Here is an 11320-nt window from a genome sequence, read left to right as displayed (position 1 = left end):
TGTTGGGTGGTGACTGCTGTGTGGTGGGTGTAGTGAGGTGGGTGCTGGGTGCTGTGTGTTTGGTACTGTGTGGTGGGTGTTGGGTGCTGACTGCTGTGTGGTGGGTGTAGTGAGGTGCGTGCTGGGTGGTGACTTCTGTGTGGTGGGTGTAGTGAGGTGGGTGCTGGGTGTTTGGTGTTGTGTGTTGGGTGCTGACTGCTGTGTGGTGGGTGTAGTGAGGTGGATGCTGGGTGGTGACTGCTATGTGGTGGGTGTAGTGAGGTGGGTGCTGGGTGCTGGGTGTTGGGTGCCGTGTGGTGGGTGTATTGAGGTGGGTGCTGGGTGGTGACTGCTGTGTGGTGGGTGTAGTGAGGTGGGTGCTGGGTGTTGACTGCTGTGTGGTGGGTGTAGTGAGGTGGGTGCTGGGTGGTGACTGCTGTGTGGTGGGTGTAGTGAGGTCGGTGCTGGGTACTGACTGCTGTGTGGTGGTGGTAGTAGTGAGGTGGGTGCTAGGTGGTGAGTGTTGACTGCTGTGTGGTGGGTGTAGTGAGGTGGGTGCTGGGTGTTGACTGCTGTGTGGTGGGTGTAGTGAGGTGGGTGCTGGGTGGTGACTGCTGTGTGGTGGGTGTAGTGACGTGGGTGCTGTGTGTTGGGTGCTGTGTGGTGGGTGTTGGGTGGTGACTGCTGTGTGGTGGGTGTAGTGACGTGGGTGCTGGGTGATGTGTTTGGTGCTGTGTGTTGAGTGGTGGGTGCTGTGTGGTGGGTGTAGTGAGGTGGGTGCTGGGTGCTATGTGTTTGGTGCTGTGTGTTGGGTGCTGTGTGGTGACTGCTGTGTGGTGGGTGTAGTGAGGTCGGTGCTGGGTGCTGACTGCTGTGTGGTGGTAGTAGTGAGGTGGGTGTTCACTGCTGTGTGGTGGGTGTAGTGACGTGGGTGCTGGGTGTTTGGTGATGTGTGTTGGGTGGTGGGTGCCATGTTGTGGGTGCTGACTGCTGTTTGGTGGGTGCTGTGTGGTGGGTGCTATGTGTTGTGATGGGTGTTGACTCCTGTGTGGTGGGTGTTGGGTACTGTGTGTTGGGTGGTGACTGCTGTGTGGTGGGTGTAGTGAGGTGGGTGCTGTGTGTTTGGTGCTGTGTGGTGGGTGTTGGGTGCTGACTGCTGTGTGGTGGGTGTAGTGAGGTGGGTGCTGGGTGGTGACTGCTGTGTGCTGGGTGTAGTGAGGTGGGTGCTGGGTGGTGACTGCTGTGTGGTGGGTGTGGTGAGGTGGGTGCTGGGTGTTTGGTGTGTGTTGGGTGCTGACTGCTGTATGGTGGATGTAGTGAGGTGGGTGCTGGGTGGTGACTGCTGTGTGGTGGGTGTAGTGAGGTGGGTGCTGTGTGTTGGGTGCCGTGTGGTGGGTGTTGGGTGCTGACTGCTGTGTGGTGGGTGTAGTGAAGTGGGTGCTGGGTGGTGACTGCTGTGTGGTGGGTGTAGTGAAGTGGGTGCTGGGTGGTGACTGCTGTGTGGTGGGTGTAGTGAGGTGGGTGCTGGGTGGTGACTGCTGTGTGGTGGGTGTAGTGAGGTGGGTGCTGTGTGGTGACTGCTGTGTGGTGGGTGTAGTGAGGTGGGTGCTGGGTGCTGGGTGTTGGGTGCCGTGTGGTGGGTGTATTGAGGTGGGTGCTGGGTGGTGACTGCTGTGTGGTGGGTGTAGTGAGGTGGGTGCTGGGTGTTGACTGCTGTGTGGTGGGTGTAGTGAGGTGGGTGCTGGGTGGTGACTGCTGTGTGGTGGGTGTAGTGAGGTGGGTGCTGGGTGGTGACTGCTGTGTGGTGGGTGTAGTGAGGTGGGTGCTGGGTGGTGACTGCTGTGTGGTGGGTGTAGTGACGTGGGTGCTGTGTGTTGGGTGATGTGTGGTGGGTGTTGGGTGGTGACTGCTGTGTGGTGGGTGTAGTGACGTGGGTGCTGGGTGCTATGTGTTTGGTGCTGTGTGTTGAGTGGTGGGTGCTGTGTGGTGGGTGTAGTGAGGTGGGTGCTGGGTGCTGTGTGGTGACTGCTGTGTGGTGGGTGTAGTGAGGTCGGTGCTGGGTGCTGACTGCTGTGTGGTGGTAGTAGTGAGGTGGGTGTTCACTGCTGTGTGGTGGGTGTAGTGACGTGGGTGCTGGGTGTTTGGTGATGTGTGTTGGGTGGTGGGTGCCATGTTGTGGGTGCTGACTGCTGTTTGGTGGGTGCTGTGTGGTGGGTGCTATGTGTTGTGATGGGTGTTGACTCCTGTGTGGTGGGTGTTGGGTACTGTGTGTTGGGTGGTGACTGCTGTGTGGTGGGTGTAGTGAGGTGGGTGCTGTGTGTTTGGTGCTGTGTGGTGGGTGTTGGGTGCTGACTGCTGTGTGGTGCGTGTAGTGAGGTGGGTGCTGGGTGGTGACTGCTGTGTGCTGGGTGTAGTGAGGTGGGTGCTGGGTGGTGACTGCTGTGTGGTGGGTGTTGTGAGGTGGGTGCTGGGTGTTTGGTGTGTGTTGGGTGCTGACTGCTGTATGGTGGATGTAGTGAGGTGGGTGCTGGGTGGTGACTGCTGTGTGGTGGGTGTAGTGAGGTGGGTGCTGTGTGTTGGGTGCCGTGTGGTGGGTGTTGGGTGCTGACTGCTGTGTGGTGGGTGTAGTGAAGTGGGTGCTGGGTGGTGACTGCTGTGTGGTGGGTGTAGTGAAGTGGGTGCTGGGTGGTGACTGCTGTGTGGTGGGTGTAGTGAGGTGGGTGCTGGGTGGTGACTGCTGTGTGGTGGGTGTAGTGAGGTGGGTGCTGTGTGGTGACTGCTGTGTGGTGGGTGTAGTGAGGTGGGTGCTGGGTGTTTGATGTTGTGTGTTGGGTGCCGTGTGGTGGGTGTTGGGTGCTGACTGCTGTGTGGTGGGTGTAGTGAGGTGGGTGCTGTGTGGTGACTGCTGTGTGGTGGGTGTAGTGAGGTGGGTGCTGGGTGTTTGATGTTGTGTGTTGGGTGCCGTGTGGTGGGTGTTGGGTGCTGACTGCTGTGTGGTGGGTGTAGTGAGGTGGGTGCTGTGTGGTGACTGCTGTGTGGTGGGTGTTGGGTGCTGTGTGTTGGGTGGTGACTGCTGTGTGGTGGGTGCTGTGTGGTGACTGCTGTGTGGTGGGTGTAGTGAGGTGGGTGTGGGTGGTGACTGCTGTGTGGTGGGTGTAGTGAGGTGGGTGCTGGGTGGTGACTGCTGTGTGGTGGGTGTAGTGAGGTGGGTGCTGGGTGGTGACTGCTGTGTGGTGGGTGTAGTGAGGTGGGTGTGGGTGGTGACTGCTGTGTGGTGGGTGTAGTGAGGTGGGTGCTGGGTGGTGACTGCTGTGTGGTGGGTGTAGTGAGGTGGGTGCTGGGTGGTGACTGCTGTGTGGTGGGTGTAGTGAGGTGGGTGCTGGGTGGTGACTGCTGTGTGGTGGGTGTAGTGAGGTGGGTGCTGGGTGGGGGGGCAGCAGAGGAGCACAGCACTTCCCATCTGCTGCTGCAGCCATGTTGAGCTCTTTGTGAGGGGGTGGGTGGGAGGTGGGTGCTGTGTGTTTGGTACTGTGTGGTGGGTGTTGGGTGGTGACTGCTGTGTGGTGGGTGTAGTGAGGTGGGTGCTGGGTGGTGACTGCTGTGTGGTGGGTGCACTTCCCATCTGCTGCTGCAGCCATGTTGAGCTCTTTGTGAGGGGGTGGGAGAGAGGGGAGGAGAGAACAGACGCTGGGAGCACAGAGCCGGAGGATGGTGGCAGACATCAGCCCAGAATAGAGCAGAACAGAACCTTCGGTCCACACCGGGAGCAGACACCTGCAGCATCCTCATCCTCCTCCTCCTCCTCCTCCTCCTCCTCCTCTGCAGCACTCACTGGACCATGAGCCCCTGCTCAGCCTGGTAAGTGGTGACATCATGGGGGGATTATGGTGACCGGATCTCTGCCCTCCCACTGTGTGCACATTGTGTGCCTTTATCATGGATGCTGCTCCTCTGCAGACAGGACACAATGTAGCATCCTGATGTGGTCACTGATACAATGACAAGTGCTTGCTCCATCCCTGATCCTCCTCCCTGGGTTTGGGTTGCAGTGGGCCCCTTGATGCCTGTAGCTATAAAACATGGCTGTCAGGCCTGTGACTCAGTATTTTGCTGATTCTAGGCCAGTGTTTGCCCCATTCTGGGCCTAGAAGCCCAGACTAATATCTGACCTGCATCAGGAGCCTTATTCCTTATGGGCCAGTCCAGCGTGTGCTCATCATCAGGACTAGGTGCTCCAGGTCAATGGTTACTAAGTATCCGGGGTTTATTGCTTATTTTGTATTTATTTCTTTACTAATATCATTTATTCATTTGTAAATATGAGTGTTTGCTCAGAATGACACCAGGCGAGTGGCTACTCGGTGTCTGATCTCTACTGCGGGGATTATCAGGTATATGTTTGCACCTGCCTAGAAACTTTCCATCATTGGGCATATAGGCACCAGGAGGGGGGCTACACCCACTCTCTGCACAGACCAGTGGCCATGAGACGGTGGCTGTGTCCAGCTTGGTTTTCTGTGCACCCCTGCCTGGCATGGCACCTCTGTACCCACTGGTGGACCCGGACAGAAAAGGGCCCCTGTGCAAGAACAATATACGGGCCCTTTGCAGTCCAATAACTTATCTTAATGCACCATTTCATCTGTTTTGGAGGTAGAAATGGCCTCCTTACCCTTTGGGGGCAGGTTGCACCAATGATATGTCCGCCCTGTGGGTACCTAATAAGTAAATATGCTCCACACACAGGTGTCTGGATTAAATCTGACTCCTTTTTTTCTGGGTACAAATATTTCCTTGCTTGCTTCCTTCCTTTCTGCTCTCCCTCAAGTTCAGTGGGCCCCGATGCAAATTTTGGACATGGGGCCCCCACCCCATGTTGGTCAGATGTATGTATATATTTAGCGTTCTAACTCCTATAAAGACATGCGAGTTGCTCCCTCCCCCATTATGTAGTAATGTCCCCAATACTGTTCTAATGTCCCCCATTCTTGTCTCCTTCCTGGTATATATGTCCCCCATCCTGGTATATATGTTCCCCATCCTGGTATATATCTTCCCCATCCTGGTATATATGCCCCCCATCCTGGTATGTCCCCCATCCTACTAAATATGTCCCCTTACTGGTAAATATGTTCCTCTCCTGGGCCCCTCCTGGTATATACTGTCTCTCTCTTGTAATATACTATCTCTCCTGGTATATATGCCCCCCATCCTGCTATGTCCCCCATCCTACTAAATATGTCCCCTTACTGGTAAATATGTTCCTCTCCTGGGCCCCTCCTGGTATATACTGTCCCCCTCCTGGTAAATATGTTCAGATCGTGGGCCCCTCCTGGTATATAGTGTCCCCCTCCTGGTATATTCTGTACCACTCCTGGTATATATGTTGCTCTCCTGGGTTCCTCTTGGTATATACTGTGCTCATCCTCCCCGGCTACCATGTCACGTGACATCCCCCTCTATAGCCAGCCGGCAGTGGCCGGCAGCTTTCATTGGCATCAGCTATGGTAACGCAAGATGCCTTTGCCATGTGCTGCCTCAGTCACGGGGAGGTGTTGAAAGCTGGCGACTTCTGTTTGGCCGGCAGCATGTATCGCAGTGCAGGGAGCCGGTGGGTCTGTGCACCGCAATTCATTTCAGCTGGATGTGCGTCCGAGGCCGCACACTCAGCTGAAGCAGAGGTTTCGGCTGGTAGGCCTGCGAGCGCGATTTTTCCGGCCCTGTATCTATCTATCTATCTATCTATCCCTCTATCTATCTATCTATCTATCCTCTATCCCTCTATCTATCTATCCCTCTATCTATCCCTCTATCTATCTATCCATCCCTCTATCTATCTATCTATCTATCTATCTATCTCTCTATCTATCTATCCCTCTATCTATCTATCTATCTATCTATCTATCCCTCTATCTATCTATCTATCTATCTATCTATCTATCTATCTATCTATCCCTCTATCTATCTATCTATCTATCTATCTATCTATCTATGTATCTATCCCTCTATCTATCTATCTATCTATCTATCTATCTATCTATCTATCTATCTATCCCTCTATCTATCTATCTATCTATCTATCTATCTATCTATCTATCTATCCATCTATCTATCCCTCTATCTATCTATCTATCTATCTATCTATCCATCTATCTATCCCTCTATCTATCTATCTATCTATCTATCTATCTATCTATTTATCTATCTATCTATCTATCTATCTATCCCTCTATCTATCTATCTATCTATCTATCTATCTATGTATCTATCCCTCTATCTATCTATCTATCTATCCATCTATCTATCCCTCTATCTATCTATCTATCTATCTATCTATCTATCCATCTATCTTTCTATCTATCTATCCATCTATCTATCTATCTATCTATCTATCCCTCTATCTATCTATCTATCCCTCTATCTATCTATCTATCTATCTATCCCTCTATCTATCTATCTATCCCTCTATCTATCCATCCATCCATCTATCCCTCTATCTATCTATCTATCTATCTATCTATCCCTCTATCTATCTATCTATCTATCTATCTATCTATCTATCTATCTATCTATCCCTCTATCTATCTATCTATCTATCTATCTATCTATCTATCTATCTATCTATCTATGTATCCCTCTATCTATCTATCCCTCTATCTATCTATCCCTCTATCTATCTATCTATCCCTCTATCTATCCTCTATCTATCTCTCTATCTCTCTCTCTATCTATCTATCCCTCTATCTATCTATCTATCTATCCCTCTATCCAGCTATCTATCTCTCTATCTATCTATCCCTCTATCTATCTATCTATCTATCTATCTATCTATCTATCTATCTATCCCTCTATCTATCTATCTATCTATCTATCTATCCCTCTATCTATCTATCTATCTATCTATCTATCTATCTATCCCTCTATCTATCTATCTATCTATCCTTCTATCTATCTATCTATCTATCTATCTATCTATCTATCTATCTATCTATCTATCTATCTATCTATCTATCCCTCTATCTATCTCTCTCTCTATCTATCTATCCCTCTATCTATCTATCTATCTATCTATCTATCCCTCTATCTATCTATATATCTATCTATCCCTCTATCTATATATCCCTCTATCTATCTATCTATCTATCCCTCTATCTATCTATCTGTCTATCTATCCCTCTATCTATCTATCTATCTATCTATCTATCTATCTATCTATCTATCTATCTATCCATCTATCTATCCCTCTATCTATCTATCTATCTATCTATCTATCTATCTATCTATCTATCTATCTATCTATCTCTCTATCTCTCTATCTATCTATCTATCTATCTATCTCTCTATCTATCTATCTATCTATCTATCTATCTATCTATCTATCTATCTATCTATCTATGTATCTATCCCTCTATCTATCTATCTATCTATCTATCTATCTATCTATCTATCTATCTATCTATCTATGTATCTATCCCTCTATCTATCTATCTATCTATCTATCTATCCCTCTATCTATCTATCTATCTATCTATCTAATCTACCCTTCCACCTGTTTCCTCTTCTTTATCATCTGTGTTTTAGGGCAAGGTTTACTCATCATCTGGTCTAGCTAGGTCCTTGTTGTCTGGTGCCAGTCTGCCATGTTTTCCGAGCTCCGCCACGCCATGTGTCAATCATCAGACGTAGCATTTTATTTTATTGTCTTCTTAGCATTCACAATTTCTTGCACAATTTTCTCTGGGCATCGTCTATTTGCGATGCCGGTTTCTTATATCTGATGCCCGTACATCGTTCTCTCATTATTTGGCCTCATTTATATTCTTGGGTTCTGGGTAAAATCTGGATATTATTTGTGCATCATCGGTGTTTATCTATCGTTGGATGTTTTCTGATCCGAGCCCTTGGGTAGTGTTTGTGCTGTGGAATTAATGGCGCTATATAAGTGAATAAATATTATTATTATTATTTATCTGGACACAAATTTATTTTTTTTATTTCTATCTAATTTTATTATTTGCGTAGATCCGGATCCTCTTTTGTTGTTTGCCCGTATCTCCGCCATCAGTATATGCCAGCCCTTGGCTCTGTCCCAGCGGGCCCGGGCTCGGTATTATTGTGGCATATGACGGGCCGTGCAGCAGGTGCTCGCACAGGAAGGGCCGGGCTTAGCTGTGCGGGGCTGACTGATCTCTTTCCATCTCACATCCGCAGCATCTGAGCTCCAGCAACATCCTCCCACAGCAGCCGGGTTTCTACACGACACCCAGAGAGGTAATCACACAAGTGGGGTGGCGTTGTACAATTGCGATCTGTGCACGATGCATGTCTGATGTGGAGAACGGTCGTGATGGCTGATATTGTGACAATCCTGTGATTATCTGGTTATTTTTGCTATTGGGATCTATAGACAGAATCTGCCTCCTATTGATTTGGCAGGCAGATGTGCAGTACCCGGCCACTATCAGAAGACGGGGCAGCTCCAGAACTGAGCATTTCCGATTTCCGGCTGCCAGTGAAAGCAGCTGATCAGCGAGGATGCCGGGTGGTGGACCCCGGCCGATCAGACATTCATGACCTATCCTAAGGATAAGCCATCAATGTAAAAGTAGTGGACAACCCCTTTAAATGCATGTATTTGGGGCTAAAAATCATTTTTGCTATTAGGTTTCATTTGCACCTTTTCCCTTTTATAGCCTCTGTATTGCAAAGTCTATTGCTGGCTGAAAAAGGAGTTAACTGAGAATCCATCAGTGAGCTTGTTCTGACAGTCTTAGGCGGGCTTTGCACACTACGACATCGCAGGTGCGATGTCGGTGGGGTCAAATTGAAAATGACGTACTTCCGGCATCGCATGCGACATCGTAGTGTGTAAAGGCTCGATGATACGATTAACGAGTGCAAAAGCGTCGTAATCGTATCATCGGTGCAGCGTCGGCGTAATCCATGATTACGCTGACGCGACAGTCCAATGTTGTTCCTCGCTCCTGCGGCAGCACACATCGCTGTGTGTGAAGCCGTAGGAGCGAGGAACATCTCCTACCGGCGTCACCGCGGCTTCCGTAGGATATGCAGAAGGAAGGAGATGGGCGGGATGTTTACATCCCACTCATCTCCGCTCCGATTGGCCGCCTGGCGTGTGACGTCGCTATGACGCCGCACGAACCGCCCCCTTAACAAGGAGGCAGGTCGCCGGCCAGAGCGACGGTCGCAGGACAGGTGAGTCCATGTGAAGCTGCCGTAGCGATAATGTTCGCTACGGCAGCTATCACAAGGAAATCGCTGCTGCGACGGGGGCGGGTACTATCGCGCTCGGCATCGCAGCATCGGCCTGCTATGTCGCAGCGTGCAAAGTACCCCTTAGGCCGGTGTCACACATCCGGCTTTGACGCATGCGGCGCACGCCAGTACAGTGTATACAGTACACTGGTAGCGCAACAAGTGCCGGTCACATGCTGTCATGTGACCGGAGCATGTGACCCGTAAGTTGCGGCGCTGCCACTGTACTGTATCATACTGTACTGGCGTGCGCTGCATCCCTCAAACCGACTAAAAGCCGGATGTGTGAAACCGGCCTCAGGCTGCTTTCACACATCAGGTTTTTGCCATCAGGCACAATCCAGCAAAAACATGAAAAAACACATCCGGCGCCTGTTGCCACCGGATGCTTTTTTCGCCCCATAGACTTCTATTAGCGCCGGATTGTGCCTGATGGCCTTGCGTTCCATCTGGCTTTCAGCAAAATTTGTTTGTGCGGCGGCCGGATGGAACGCTGATAGGAACGTTTTTTGTCTCCGGCAAAAAACCGCATTGCGACGGATTCGGCCCCGTACGGCATGTTTTATAATGGAAGCCTATGGATGCCGGATCTAGCACAAGGTGGCAAAAAAACGTATCCGGCCGCCGGATACGGTTTTTTGAACTTAGCATGATCAGTAACACAACGGATCCATCAAAAAACTGAAGGAACTGAAGGTTTTTTGCCAGATCCGTCGCATTTGTTTTTTCGCCGGATCGTGCCTGATGAAAAAAAACTGATGTGTGAAAGCAGCCTTAAAGAGGACAAACCACCAGGATTTTCCTATATAATCTAAAGCCAGGGCTATACTGGCGCTATCATGCTGATTCTATACATACCTTTAGTTGTGAGATCGGATGTATACTTTCTGAAATACAGGCAAGTAAAGTTTGTGAAATTCACTGTTATTTGATTGATAGCAGCTACAGAATGTCTAATAGGTGGGTCGGGTGTTGCTAGTTATTCCCTGTCTCTGTGATTAGAGGGGGAGGAGGGTGGGAGGAAGGACAGACAGGAGCCGGAATAACTAGGAAAAACCCAACCCACCTATTAGATATTCTGTAGCTGCTATCAATCAAATAACAGTGCATTTCACAAACTTTACTTGCCTGTATTTCAGAAAGTATACATCCGATCTCACAACTAAAGGTATGTATAGAATCAGTATGATAGCGCCAGTATAGCACTGGCTTTAGTTTATATAGGAAAGTCCTAGTGGTTGGTCCTCTTTAAGTCTGTAGACCTTTTGCCTGTCTACTCTCAGCTGATATATGGCCACAGACCACATCAGAATTGTATGTGCAGGAAAACAGAGTCTGTAAAAGCCAAACGATGCAACATTTTTAATGAAGGCCAACTGCAAAAATTATTTTAACCACAAATATATGTATTTAAGTAAAAAAAAAAAGTCTCGAAAAGAGGTTAATCTTTTTAATATGCCCAATTGTGCAACACATGGAGCATGCTAGAGGCCGGGGGCATTTGTGTGAAAAATGGATTATGGTTATGGTTCTTCACTCCTGCGGATAGAGGGGTTATCTGGGGATAGTGAACCACATAGATATAGTGATCTGAAAAGCCGGGGTACTGTCGCTTATGGTGAATTTGGCCGAGACACAAGACCTTTGGCCAAATATCGTCGTCGTATGCCGCTGCAACATCGCAGAATAGTGAAGGTGAATGTGGATACATTGTAATCCTCAAGGTGCCACCATAAGTAAGGTCCAGGTCCCTCATTCATCACAACATTATGATATACCTGATGTCCTACTCAAATATTTGAATCTTCAAAAAACAACTTTTGATGCTCCACTTTTAATATGTTAAGTACCCAAGACAAGTCCTGTGGAGTGTCGCTCCCCCTAGACTTATCTAGTGTCAGATCTTGTAATCATGCCCAGGTGGTATGTGGTCAACATTTTCCCCACAAGCTACGGCATTTTAAGACTTTTGGGGTTTCATGCTGGCCTTACTTATGTACAGAGCACCGATGAAGCCGGGAGGATTCACCCGACTTCACAGTATATGTGCAGGCAAGAAAGTGCG

General features: G+C 49.2%; 1 protein-coding gene across 3 annotated transcripts in view; it reads left to right on the top strand.

Annotated features, from left to right (window-relative positions):
- The first annotated feature begins 3560 nt into the window (after positions 1-3560).
- Positions 3561-11320, top strand: part of CYFIP2 (cytoplasmic FMR1 interacting protein 2) — a 149335-nt gene continuing 141575 nt past the window's right edge. The window contains exons 1-2 of one of the 3 annotated variants that reach the window (XM_075344298.1): positions 3561-3837; positions 8191-8250. The gene's annotated coding sequence lies outside the window, so the exon portion shown is untranslated. Of the gene's footprint in view, positions 3838-8001; positions 8251-11320 lie in introns of all 3 variants that reach the window. The other 2 variants (XM_075344299.1, XM_075344300.1) reach the window with 2 other exon arrangements.

The sequence above is a fragment of the Anomaloglossus baeobatrachus genome, chromosome 4 (genome assembly GCF_048569485.1).
Source record: "Anomaloglossus baeobatrachus isolate aAnoBae1 chromosome 4, aAnoBae1.hap1, whole genome shotgun sequence".
NCBI classification, from domain to species: domain Eukaryota; kingdom Metazoa; phylum Chordata; class Amphibia; order Anura; family Aromobatidae; genus Anomaloglossus; species Anomaloglossus baeobatrachus.
The sequence above is the reverse complement of the archived record's forward strand: the minus strand, read 5'-3'. Positions and strand labels throughout refer to the sequence as shown.